Source organism: Nesoenas mayeri, assembly GCF_963082525.1.
Source record: "Nesoenas mayeri genome assembly, chromosome: 6".
NCBI lineage: Eukaryota > Metazoa > Chordata > Aves > Columbiformes > Columbidae > Nesoenas > Nesoenas mayeri.
Genome location: NC_137545.1, coordinates 3,600,631 through 3,614,452, shown reverse-complemented (window position 1 = coordinate 3,614,452; position 13,822 = coordinate 3,600,631). Strand labels below are relative to the sequence as shown.

Below are 13,822 nucleotides of genomic sequence, written 5' to 3'. Positions count from 1 at the left end.
TCTCCCCAGGGCAGAGCAGAGGGGCAGGAGAACCTCTCTGACCTACTGACCACCCCCTTCTAACCCACCCCAGGTACCATTGGCTTCCTGGCCACAAGGGCCCAGTGCTGGCTCATGGTCACCCTGCTGTCCCCAGGACCCCCAGGTCCCTTTCCCCTACGCTGCTCTCCAAAAGGTCATTCCCCAACTTATACTGGAACCTGGGGTTGTTCCTGCCCAGATTCAAGACTCCACACTTGCCCTTGTTATATTTCATTAAATTTTTCCCTGCCCAACTCTCCAGTCTGTCCAGGTCTTGCTGGAACACAAATAAGCTGCACAGAACCTCCAAGGTTAAGGAAGCAGGCATGAAACTATCACAGAATTGTTCCTATGAGAAGCTTAAGATCTCCAAATAAGTCCACACTCATTAAAGCTCATCTGTGCAGAATAACACAACATGGTAGCTGAGGCCCATGCTGTGCAGAGCAGTTTGAGACAGCCCAGTTTAAGCAGGCAGCAAGGGAGAGGATGCATAGCATCTTGATGTGCAAGGCTGAAGAAAACATCATGAAACAGTCACATTTTTATATTATTCTTCATCAACTTCAAACATGCTGTATGGTTTGAGCAAAGAAAAGGCAAAGAAGGGCAAAGTATGACAATGCTTACCCTGGATCCTGACACTGCCATATCCAGCTCAGTGCTGATGCCAACACTCGAAACTTCATCAGTATGCCCGTAAAGGATCTGTAACGGCCTAGGTGCTAGACCTACAGGCACTCCTCCCTGAGAGTAACAAAAAGTGCAATGACACATTCTCTTGCAGCTGAAGGACAAACAAAAAATAAATTTCTGGTATCTTCACTATCAGTTGTGGGAGATGTATATTTGACATAGACCAAAAGCGAAGGCATAACTCACCTGTTCCAATGCCAATTTTTTACCTTTTATGTCAGCAGTGCTATTTACTGACATCACAAGAATGAACGAAGGACATGTGAAAGACAGAGCTTTTTAGTTGCCTTGTTTATATCCCTTCAGATGTCCAGGTTACACCACAGTTAGCAATCCTAATAGGAGTTAGGATCCACTCATCTACCCACTTTTTCTTCATCTGTGTATCTGGGCTTGTTCAGTTCTTACAATTTACATTGCAATTAAGCACTATGTTCACAGCCATGCTTAAAGAAGTTGAAAGTTATTTTCCTTAAAATTACAGCAACTCTGTTTGATCTTCTAAGGAAGAGCTAATATTCTTTCTCAGTGACTACCAGTAGTACAATATACAAAGGAAATACTGTAATAATGTTCATTAAAAACAGTAATTTTCCCACATGACTGCAGGGTGTAAAAAAATCATTTAGTACTTTTGTTCCAGCATATACAGACATCCTCAGACCAGTCCTACGGCAAGACCTGTGCTTAGTGAGAGGGTATTAGTAAATAGTTCCAAGAGGACTCTTTATTGTCACTTCTGTGATAGATATTTGGCAGTCAACCAAGGCCAGGGAGCCTGAAGAAAGCAGGAATGCAGAACAAGTGTCAAAATACAGAGCTGGGAAAAAATGCAGAGCAGACAAGTAGAATGGACGTGACAGCATGCAGCCATTGCTGCCACTTTGTAAAGACCAAGGGAAAATTCTCACAAGAAGAATTTACAATACATACAAGATATTTAGATATCCATTAAAGAATAATTAAAAAAATACATGAGAAGTCTTAAGAAAAAGCAACTCTAAACAAATATCATCTCCAAAGGATGACTTATTTAACTCACACTAAGATAAACTAAAAAATGCTCAACATTTATCCTCACTTGAGACCAAAAAAATACTGTTGTGAGCACTAAGGTCTCATCTTTTTGACCAAACACTATTAGTACAAAGTACTTCTTGAAAGAATTCTAAATGTTCCCACCAAAAAGACGGCTTCCACAAAAAGACATGCAGTTACACGCCACTGTACTGGTTTAATGTGCTGACTTTAGTTCAATTATAACAAGGTGATGTGACAAAATGTACTGTCCATAATACGACAGCTCCCCCTGCAGTTAATCCTACTCATGTTACCTGTAATGCAGCAATCAGAAATGAGCATTTAAATGCTTAACAATGGAAACGGCCTCACGTTTCGTGTATGAGTACACACATGCATCACACAACCACTTTCATTGTGTGAAAGCACAAGATCAATATTAAAGAATTCTGAAATGCCAGCATAAATCCAGTTCACAGACTAGTGTTGGCTTTGCTAACTCCTAGTGTACTCGTTCAACAGTGGAAACAATACGCTAAAATGCAAGTAGTACACTGAACAGCAGCCTAGAAATGTAAAAATCCCCAACTATAAACACTGTTCTAACAAATTTAGGAAGTCTCAAGCACTGTCTCTTTTTTGTTCTTCTATCTGTACAACGGGGAACAATATTTGCCTATCCTGAAAATAATCTATGACATCTTTAAGAGTGCCTCTGAAATACTGTACTTCAGCTGTAAAGTAACTAATGCGTATAGTGAATATTTCAAATACAGAAGACAATGGGAGTAGTAAAATTAGTAAGCTAATAAATTTTAGTGGCCTGTCTTCCCTTTCAACCTGAAAGAAAATCAATAAACCATCACAGCAAGACAGAGGAGCACAAAAAAGCATTCAGAAACTGCTTCTCAGAGTATGCCTAAATAACCTACCTGCTGAACTATTTGCCATATCATGCAGGTAGTGTCTCTGGAGCCTGAAATTAAATGAATTCCACAGTAGTCTATTGCCAAGCAGGTCACAATATCTAGATAAAGGAAAGAAAACACAAGGTTATCATCACAGAAATATTTAAAACTAACTTCCCACAGAGTGACAATGTGCATGTAACAGACCAACAACGTATCCTGATTTGCAGTCAGTTCACTGTGATAAGGGCTGATGAGACTATATTAAACAACGAAGTCTTGTACAGGTGTACCAACCTGATTTAACCACCTTTGCTACCTAAAACCAGCAGTCAAGCCTTCTTTTGAAACGACATTAAACCATCACTCCAATGACTAAAAAGTCATGCTGAAGTATTTATGTATAATCATGGTTCAAATATTCTTCTGTTCCTATGCTTCCATTCCGTTATAACAGCTGGGCTTGTCCGCTCGAGTGCACTGGCTACAACTATTTCCAAGAAGACCAAACATCAAGACACAATAAGCAAAACCTTTCATTTCACGATATAAACAATTACTAACCCATGTGCCTGAGGTGCTGTCCAACCAGCTTGCCTTTCGTAAGAGATGTCACTCTGATGCTGTTGTCCCAGTGTCCTCCACTAAAGAGCAGCTTTGCATCATGGGACACTGCAAACAACTTGGAGGTGATCTCCAGCCCCGGTGCAAAGGGACCACTCACATTGCGCTGGGTTCTGCAGGCAAATGATGAGCAGTTAAGGGTAGCTTTAGTTCAGACCAATGTATTTTGCACTTCCTATATCCTTAAATATTAATAAGAAATTCCACCTATAGAGGAGGCTATATCTAAAAAAATAATTGGTGGAATTCTGGCACCCTGATATCCAGGGCAATACTCTCACTACCAGCAGCAAGTGGAAGCAAGATTTCACCTTAGATCTTTTCAGTCTTTCATGCAATTTGATCCTGTATGAATAACTCATGTCCCTACTAAGTATTGTTACAATAAAGAAAAAAAAGAATATTCTAAAAAGCGAAGAAGCAAACCCACCACATATACCTGCACTATAGTGTAAGGAAGTATGAAGACTGACCATCTCAGATTCAAAGATGAGTATTTATTTTTAAAAGTTAGAAGTACATCTAAGAATGGAGAACCTTGAAGTACTACTTAAATAACCCTTTACTAGAACAGTATTACAGATTAGAGGTAATATTCTTGAACATCAGAAGATGCATTCTTATGTGAAAACTCAGCCAATGAAAACAGTATAACCCACTGACTGTTGAACAATTACTGTGTTTTATTAGTGTAGATGCATTCATCCGCACCTCGCCTCATCACATGCTTACTTGGGATTTGTCACTGTGGTATCTCTGATGAATGTAAAATAGTTGGAGATATTTTTATCATAAGGCAGCCAACCATGAGTTCCAATAACACAGTTCAGACTTGCTGTTACCTAAAAAAGTTTGAAAGGAAAATCTGTGAAACCCACAGGTATATTTTCTGCTTTCCTTTGATGGCAATGGAGCTTGCATAAAATCCAGCACGGCCTTCTACACTTCCATCTACAAATCAAAAAAAACGTCCAGCTGAGGTGAGTTAATGCACATGTGGTGCATATTACCAAATTAGAATAGTGTGTGTTCTAGATACACCAGAGAAGTTGAAAGCAGGGAGAAGGAACATGTAGCAAGGAGGTAAAATACAAAACACCCAGTCATCTGCTGCTTCTCTTATTTGAAATAGCAGTCATTAAACGTTAACATATTACCACAGGAAGATTATTTTTAAAAAAAAATTGTACTACAGTTCTACTTCTGAGAAATAAGAAGGGAATGTAAATAGTCGAGGATATTTTCATTAGATATTTAGAAAAAATAAAATGAGAATTTTAGACGTGTCCAAATTCTAAATTATATATGCACATACCACACTAAGCCAGGACAGTACATTTGACCTACAAAGTAGGAATATTGGAAAATAATATTCTTTCCTGCAAAACCAAGGTATTATTGCACAGGGCCCGTATGCAGACCATACATACAGATGTAAATACAAAACCACTCTCCTCTTTCCATCATTTGGCCATCTGCCATAGTGTAAGCACAAAAGTTAATTTCAGCAACAGTGCCAGCCTTTGAAGTAAGTATATGTGGCATACAGTATAGTTTAATATATGGGTCGGAAAGTAATGATAAACATAATGGTGCCATGAAAAACTGCCATTTTCAAGCTGGGCTGCACTGCATTAGGAAGTTGATTGCTATTATGGAAGTGGATTGAGTGGGCAACTTACACCACACCTCACGACAACTGACACTCATGTCTCATCCGTTCTTAAATGCCATTCAACAAATCAACCTGGTTTCTCTACAGAAGAAAAACGTTTAACTTATAGCTGACATTCACTATGGGTTAAAGGAACACATTTGAACAGGAACAGTTAAGAAGTGTTTCTCTACAAGTTGTATGAAACATACACACCTATTTGACTGTCTGCAGTCTAAGAATAGTATTGACACACGCAACTCACCAAGATCTCTGGGCTTCCCTGAGAAATAAAGGAATGTGCCTGATTCCTGGGGACAACAGCTTTGATGATGGGCACACCATCACTGATTCCCTAAGAGAAAGGACACAGTTTCGGTTTGATTACATGTAAGAGCTAAAGGACAAATCTGGTATCTGTGGAGAGTAAAACCCAAAGGCTCTGGAGTAACGTCAGCCATGTAGAGTCCTCTAAGGCACTGGAACACACATATCCAGTTCATGCAGGGATGCTTTGTTGCAGACACCAGAAATGAAACCCTGGCTCTGTCCTAAATCAGGGAGTTTAGCTCCCAAGTTCAGGGAGTCCTCAGGTGCCGCCAGTGATGTTCTTGGTTTTCTTAGCATCTTAAGACTCAAAAAACACCCACACAAGCAGCCAGAAGACACAAATTTAGGGGATTCAACCTCGATGAAACTAATTAAGAAGACAGAGCTCATTTTAGACACATTTGCATTTTAAAAACGTTTTCTTAAATAGGAAGCATGTTTATTTTCATCTAGGTTGTGACCTTTTGTTTCAAGCACATCAGAAATTTCAAATCAGATTTTACAAAATTTCAGGTAACATCTACCTCGATGAAGAATGACTTCAGTTCAGTGAGGTGCTGAAAGAGATTCAGAGTGGAGGTGTCACTTTTAGTCAGTCTTTGCACTACCTCTTCTGCTGACAGCCTCTGTGGATGGGGCTCCTAGGAGACAATATTTGAAGGATTAGCAGGTTACACAAATTTATTCATTTGTTCAAGTCACATGATACTCAGAAACTTCTTGATAATCAATGGGAAAATAGACTCTTGAGCACCTAATTTCCCTTGGTAAAGTATATTAATTTCTTTCGAAAACGGTATGTTAAATTTCCATCAGTGTGACCTTTAGCAGTGGTAATGTAGCAAAGACTTAAAATTCCTAAAATTACAAACTATTGTCTTAGAAATCATCATCTTTTCATTCTTTTTCCAAAGTCCTTTGTTACTCAGTTGGATTTAACCACAAAGGTCTCACTGAGAGGGAACAAAGAGCATTACCTTTAACAGCTGACATGGAGTTTGCCCAAAATTGTTTATCATCCCTTCTAAAGCTTTCCTTTCTTTCTCATCTGTTAAAGCATCCAAATCCACAGCCCCTAGATCACAACCAGAATGATGAAGGGTAGAAAAATGGAAAAAGAACATGATCCAGACAACTTATTGAGAACTGATAATGGTCAACAAATGTTGTGAAACTTAATTTAATTGCAGTGTTATCACATTTTACTCCTGAAAAGCCTTCAAACAATGCCTTCATGTTAAAGATAATCTGAAAACTCCACTCAGTAAGTGGAATTTTAAGTGTATCTGTAAAAGTGCAAGAATTGAAGGCCTTTTTCTTATCAAATAAATTTAATATACATCATGCATGCAGCACATTGCATATAAAAGCCACTCAAAATTCTGCAAGTTATGCTTCATCTATAATTCTGTTGCCTTACCATAGGCTACTATATGGCATGCTCACAAATCAAGTGGTTTTTGTCTAAGACTGAAAATCCCCAAGTCTGACGACAATGACAAGAGAGCATACTGCTTTGTACCTTCATAAGTACAATAATAGAACACATTGAGTGCCTCCACTGCAGCTGGTCCCCTCTGCTTGTAGCCAAAAATCAGATCTATCCATTCATGAAGATGAGCGGAAACATACTCAGATTCCTAGAACAGAAAAATACTCTTGTAAGAATAAGAACTGCTGCTTTCTTGAAATATTTACTATTTTCTGTGAAAGAGATTTAATTCCAAAAGATATTTAATTCCAAAACTAGATATACACCAATATATAGGGCAGAAGTATAAGAATATCCATGTGCGTTAAGGGTAGTAACCGCCAGTAAGAGGGAAAATTAATCCAGCACAGCAGCACATCTAGACTATCGAAATGCAACTATGCAATGGAAGGTAAGCTGCTAGCTCTTGAGAACCATAAAGCATAATCTTTAAAAAGCAAGGGAAGCCTTATCACCTAAACCCACCTAATTGTGCATTCTTAGGGCAGCAAACTCCCACATGATTCGTATCTTCAAGCTCTTCCCTTCTTTTTTTTGAGCATTTTATGGACATACACAGCGCTTTTAACTGAAAGTTCTAACGGTACTTGTAATGTCAAACGCAACCACCACTCTAGTTCAAATGTAGCCTCAGTAGTACACACTTAAGCCACAGTGATGATGTGTAGGTGTATCTGCTTTATCATTATTTCACACATATAAACCCCATCTTACCAGAGCCTTCCTGTGTTTATAAATGAAGTCTTCTGGGGAGTGAGCCCATTTGGGGAGAACAACATCATTTACCACCTCTTTGGATATTTGAAGATGACCTAAGTTAAAACCTAGTGAAGAATTTGGAGAATTTTAAGAGTTACTACAAAATATTTCAAGTATCTTGACACCTCAATAAAGATTGAAAAGCATTACTATCTCAATACAAGGGAAGGATATTGAAAAATTCTTAATGTATATTTCCAGCAACGCTACCACCAAGGGCAAGTTCTGCCTGAATGTTTAAAAAGTTAAATAATACAGGATAACAACTGTCCGAAGTACCTAAATTATTCCAAAGCTGAAGTCTCAACCTTCAAAGTAGCATTAATCATTTACACAGCTGCCTGTAAACGGATTTACATTTGCTTTCTTTTAGCAGGACTAAGAGTCCAAAGCATTTCAATGAGGTTATTCATAAGAATGAAGTTACTTTCAGGTTTCAATGGTTGTAGTATCAAGGCTTCAAGAAGTCTTAAATCTCACCAGGTTTCACTAGAACGACTCTAAATGCTTAAATCACTTTTGAAAGTGTGACCTGGATGTTTCCAATTTTTATAACTTAGAACTCTTGTAGACTGTAGCTAGCAGAATAAATTAGCAGCAACACACATACAAATCCATTTTTAAATTGTGTAATAGGTAGAAAACCCGTTCGCTATGCAATAAATGTGAATTAAAAACTGGCTAGGAGTCTCACATCAGAATGCAGGATGCTGTCTTTGCAATCAGCATTATCAGCCATTTTTTTTTCCTTGTGGGCACTGAAACCTTAAAAGGCTCTAAAATCAGGTGATTTAACATTACATTGGAAGGTAACTGTAGCAAACAGAAAATACATTGGTTGCCTAGAGCAAATAAAAGATCTCACATGTTTGAAGATGTCCAAACTCTATCATTCAATGAACCCAGTAAAAAGAATACTAATTAGCCTATATTAACTTTTGTTAATTATTTAATCAGTATTAACTGCTGTAATTTTTTTCTTTTTCAAACATCCAAATGATCATCTCTGGTATTTTACATTAGGTAAACAACACTATTTTTAGCCATCCTTAAGTCCCTAGTCTGAATTTATCAACAACATTGAGGCTGTTGCTTAACACAACTGATGCCTTCATTAAACAATCTGAAGCCAGCATGATGATTAAAGTAATTTCTACAAGCACACTATAAAGTTTACATAGGAAGTGTTCCACAGCATTCACAAATGGTTGTAACAATTCTTCTCTGAAGAACACTAGAACAGCTTTCTATGAGAATATTTGGCGTAGTCAGTTTACCATTTTGATTCTCCAGGAACTCTGGAAAGTAGAAGAACTCTGGGATAAGTTCCTTGACATCATTGGGGTTGTCCATGAGCGCCTGCCATGTAGCAGGAATAGAGTGGAACTGCCTGTCAGCACAGTCAAACCTGCAGATCAGAAATCCCAGGTTAGACTTGGTTCACTCCCTCAGTAAACTGGTAATGAAGCAAAATGAGGGTGCTGCTCATTTGCTCACAGTATACCTGCCACTTTGAAGCTGGATATGAAGTGTTGTGAAAGGTTCTACTCGAATGAGGTAATGCATGACACCAGCAGCATTTGAGTAGTGTGTCCCATAGTGAAATTTGTCAATCATCCCCAGGGGATCCTCGAAATTCTCATATCTAAAACACAATAAAGATTTATAAATACAACTGAGCACTACAGTTGATTGACATGTGGATCACAGCATTCTATAAGAGAAAAATACATTGTGTTTTGTTAAACATGAGGACTTCAATTCTGACTTCAAAAGTCCCTAAGAAAAAGACTTCTGAAAGACAGAAATGTACACCAGATGAAGCCTTTGCATACCTGTTTTTATACTCTTCCCTAGGCAGTTGCTATCAGCTGTCAGAAACTGCATAAAGGGCAAGACAGGACTGATTTAGTATGACTTAATGCAACAGACAACCCCCCCTATATTACTAAGCTGTACAGATATTATTGAAGGGACTTGTCACAGTTTCTTGCAAGATTTAAGAAAAAAAAAAAAAAAAGATAAAAAGATTGTGTGTGTGACTGTGTCGAGATGCAGAAAAGAGATTTAATTGACACTTTTCTACAGGCAACCTCACTGTACAGTGCCCCGCCACCATCTGGCTGATATATTGCTCAGTGGCACAAGGCTGGTAAGAGAAATTGGTTCTCCAGCAGTACGACTAACTACAATTTGAATACAGTCAAGGGCAGAGCCTAATCATTCAAAGAAAATTCTCCACGTTCCAAGTTTTCTGAAGAAAGCTGGTTTTGGAAGCTGTCTGACTGGTGCAATGTGGTATGACGGATGGCACACTCACTCCCCACACTAGCAAAAAAAGAAGGATTGCTACACAGATGTGCGGGTGTAAGTAAGTACTTGTCATTCCTACCTACAGAGGAGTTGCTGCAAGTCACTGAGTTATATTTTATTTCAAAGATAATAATCTATGCTTGAAAAAAAGAGCAGGAAGCACAGACTCTGGTTCAATGTTACCTCTCAGCACAGGCAGCTCAACTCACAGTATGATTTTGCATTCCTTATCTTGAAGCAGACATGGGACATAGTATTCTCTCTGCAAGCTGCTGGGTCTTTAAGTGTTTCTCCAGCCTTTTAGTGTTTTTATCTCCACATCTCAGAAACAACTGAAAATTTGTCCTTTCAGTGCCATCTAAGCTAACTCATCTGAATACAGTAGGAACAACAAATCGTAACCTTTGCAAATGCACCTGTGATGTTATAAAACTAGTTTTTAAAACTTTCACTGTCACAACTTTATTTTTGAAATGTGTTATTAGCCTGAAGGCTCAGAAAAGATAGAGAAATAGAATGGAGTGTTCTGGTACATACTTCTCTTTCACAGCCTTGGCATTCTTTTCATTTACCACTCCTATGGGTTTGGACAGATCTCTAAAGACTGCAGGATTGTTCAGGTCCAGTTCTTCTGAAATATAATCTCGCAAATTCCAAGGGAACTATAAAAGAGTCAAAGACAAAACTGAGATTAAAAATCCATCTTTCAAAATAGAAAAAATACAACTGGCAAAAAAACCAAAAAATTATTCTTTTTTAATTACCACCGGATATTGAGCAAGGTCATTGTAAGTTCGTCCTGCCATTGTGTTCAGCTGAATAAGGTAGTCAAAGTTGGATATTTCTCTATTCACCCATTTCTGAAAAACAGAAAAAGATACAATGGAAGTCACTACATGAAAGATACCACTATTGCCAATTACACGTTGTGGCAGTGTTTATCTGCCAGAGGACAGCACTGGTAAGTGAAAGACACACAACTGCAAGAATGGTATGAAGAGATGGAAATTAAAAACACATCTACTACATTTAAAAATGTATCCATATTTAGGGTAATACAGACACTTTGACATTTTCCTTTTATACCAATGTTACTAATTCCCTTAAGATCATATTTCCTGCTTAATCTTCATGAGTTTCATTGAAAGCCCCATCATGAAAAGGTAGCAGGGAAAATTATCCATGCATGTAGTGAAAAAAGTTCCAAAATGAGCACTCAGTATCATGGACTGAAAATAGAAGCAGGTCTGCTACATGTTTTCTACTCTTGTTGGAACCCTTGTCACAATCTCATCAACACAAGAGGCTGCTCCATCCGTTTACCTCACTGACTGTACACAACGGAACACAGTGGTTCTAAGAATATGCATGTGAAAGTTCAGGGGCGAGACCGAAGGTACAGAAATTGGCAGTCGCCATCTAAACACTGGGGGAAAAAAGCCAAATCAGCAGTCCAGGATGTTCCAGGACTCCTTCAGGAAGCAGAGGAATGCTTTAGACCGTTTGTGCTGAAGTCTCATACCTGCATCAGACCTGAAGCTTTAAAAAGTTCCTGCGGAGATCTTGTCCCAGAAATATTTGGAGAACGCAGTGACAATATTCGACTATATACTTTGTTGCGTACCTGTTAGAAAGCAGCATGAATAAAACAATTGGTCTAGAGACTGAAGCTGACAAGTAAACAGCTTCTCTGCTACTTAAAACGTGAAATAAATGGAATACAATTATGCTTTAAACACTTCTATCTCTTGCTGCATAAAAGATTTGGACATGGATGGACATGACATCCTTCAATTACAGGATACAAAGGCAACAAATAACATGAAGCAGATTTTTTTACTTTTGTGTAGATGCTACACAGTAAAAAATCACTGTTGCCACAGAAGTCTTCTAGGAAATACTGCTGCTGTTCAAATAAAATTATACCAATGTTTTTCCTACAAAATTATTGCAAAGGTTTATTTGCTAAAAACGAACAAACAAAACCCACAAACCCAAGTCTCCACAACATTTTATAGGAGCTATTCATGGACTGACTGTGGCAGAATGCAAGCCCCCCTCTCTCCCCCTCCCTCCTTTGATATGGAAGGAGTAGACACATCTCCCTCTCTCTGCTGCTTGAGGCCAACAGCTGCTTTTGTTTGGCCCCAGAGCCCCCGGCCAGGGTCATTAAGAGAAGGGAGCACTGAGGCACCAGGGAGCCGCTGGGCGCCTGCGGCCAGTGTGGGGGATGTTTGGAGGCTTCAGGGGCACCCACAGCAAGGGTGGGGGTGCAGAGAAGCTTCTGGAATGCCCACAGTCAGATCTGATCAGGCTGTAAAAAACGGGATTCTCGTCGAGGCTCCGCCCCTTGCGCGCGACCTCTTGGAGTTACGAGCTGAGCCGCTGCCGCCAGGAACCACTGCCAATGCCACTGCCTACCTCCTTATTGAAGTTGAGGAAATAGTTGGTTTGGTCGGTCAGGAAGATCTCCAAAGCTGACCTCCTCAGGTTGTACCGACGCAAATGGATCTCTCGAATTTGAGAAAGGTGCCATTTGAAATCAAAACCTACTCCTAGGAAGACAATTTTGATAGTTGACTGGGCTTATATCAAAAACTTTTCATTTAGACATAACGCAGTATCGTTTCCAATCACCCCAGAGTTATCCCTAGAAAAGCTCAATTTTATGTGCGGCTTGATTAACCATCTTACTAGGAAAATGTAACTTCAGCTATTGTTCTACTGAAAGAAGGAGGCAGCAGGGAATATCTGATGGAGTGTATAATTGTTTTTGCTTTCTGATCAAAGTCACTTCATAAATGTATTCTGTTGATAAAAAATATGAACCAACCCCCTTCTGTCTCTTAAACAGGCTTGAATAGAGGCTTTTATGTTTAGAATTCCCAAAAGGTCAACTACTTGATACACTGGTTTTGAAAATTTTACCAGTATTTGTCAAACATTTCAGGTCACTGTTTTCATACTCAGCTATGTATATTCTATTAAAGTTCACTGAAATAGTATACATGATTGATGTTCACATACCTTTTAATCATCACTTACTACAACTTTTTGATCAATGTAAAAGTGAAACATTTGTCAGGGAGAACATGGAGGTGCCAAAAATTTAGAGGTAATGACATTTTGTAGTCAAACTTAATTTCTTTTAATAGGTTAATTTTTTTATGAAATACTCAGAATGGTGAATCCATTTAGCAGCTCAGCAAGTACAATTCCAGATTCTTGATTCTGAAGGGATCAGCCAGCTACTGATCACCAAGTACAATATTAATTTCAAGTACCAATGCACAACTTGTCTCTTCACAATTAGTTTGACACTCAGTCTCAAAAAAAATCCAGCTCAGCCTACTGAAAACAGAATGCTGAACTGCACTGAACAGAAAGAGACACTGATCACACTCACCTTCCTCTTTTTCAATGCTGCTGTCAAAGAAATAGATGTGCTGGGTAGTGATCTCCAGCCTGCCAGGTATCACATCAATTACTGTAATGAGTTCACAGTCTTCAGACAATATCAGCTTTTCTTTCTGACTTTGCTCATCCTTCTCATCCCTATAAAAATACCACTAAGTGTTAGGAAGATTACACAGTTGCTTGGGTACTTGGTAAGAGTACAGTTCAGAAAATAATTACATTTGAATGGCATTAAAAGTACAACATAAAAGACTATACGAAGGTACTTCCATCAGCAGTCTTGCATGTTCCAGACTAGACTACAAAACACCATTTCATAGCGGCACTCTTCAGGCTTGATATTTCAGTCTCGGGTACAATGGACTTGACCTCCCCTGAAGTACAAAAACATGAGGCTGCATTTCCCTTATTTAATTGCTGGGTGCTTAAATTATCCGGCCCAGAGCAGCGCTAAGTCCTGGTTCATGTGACTAAAGTTACCTTCACAAGTATTTGAAGAAATGGTTACCCAGAAGTCTGCAGACGTGACACACCACAAACAAGCGTTTAATTATCTTTATGGTACAAGAAAATACATGAGTATCACTC

General features: G+C 38.8%; 1 pseudogene across 1 annotated transcript in view; it reads right to left on the bottom strand.

The window, feature by feature from the left end:
• The window catches only part of LOC308041744 (neurobeachin-like protein 1), a 52,630-nt pseudogene that overhangs the window by 6,034 nt on the left and 32,774 nt on the right, over positions 1–13,822 (bottom strand). The window contains exons 31-46 of the transcript in view: positions 13,224–13,372; positions 12,239–12,372; positions 11,340–11,441; positions 10,582–10,677; positions 10,355–10,479; positions 9,009–9,149; positions 8,782–8,912; positions 7,460–7,569; positions 6,776–6,893; positions 6,231–6,328; positions 5,778–5,894; positions 5,189–5,278; positions 4,002–4,111; positions 3,210–3,382; positions 2,670–2,764; positions 652–768 (exon numbers count right to left, since the gene is read on the bottom strand). The product of the transcript in view is annotated as a neurobeachin-like protein 1 (transcript). The remainder of the gene's footprint in view (positions 1–651; positions 769–2,669; positions 2,765–3,209; positions 3,383–4,001; positions 4,112–5,188; positions 5,279–5,777; positions 5,895–6,230; positions 6,329–6,775; positions 6,894–7,459; positions 7,570–8,781; positions 8,913–9,008; positions 9,150–10,354; positions 10,480–10,581; positions 10,678–11,339; positions 11,442–12,238; positions 12,373–13,223; positions 13,373–13,822) is intronic.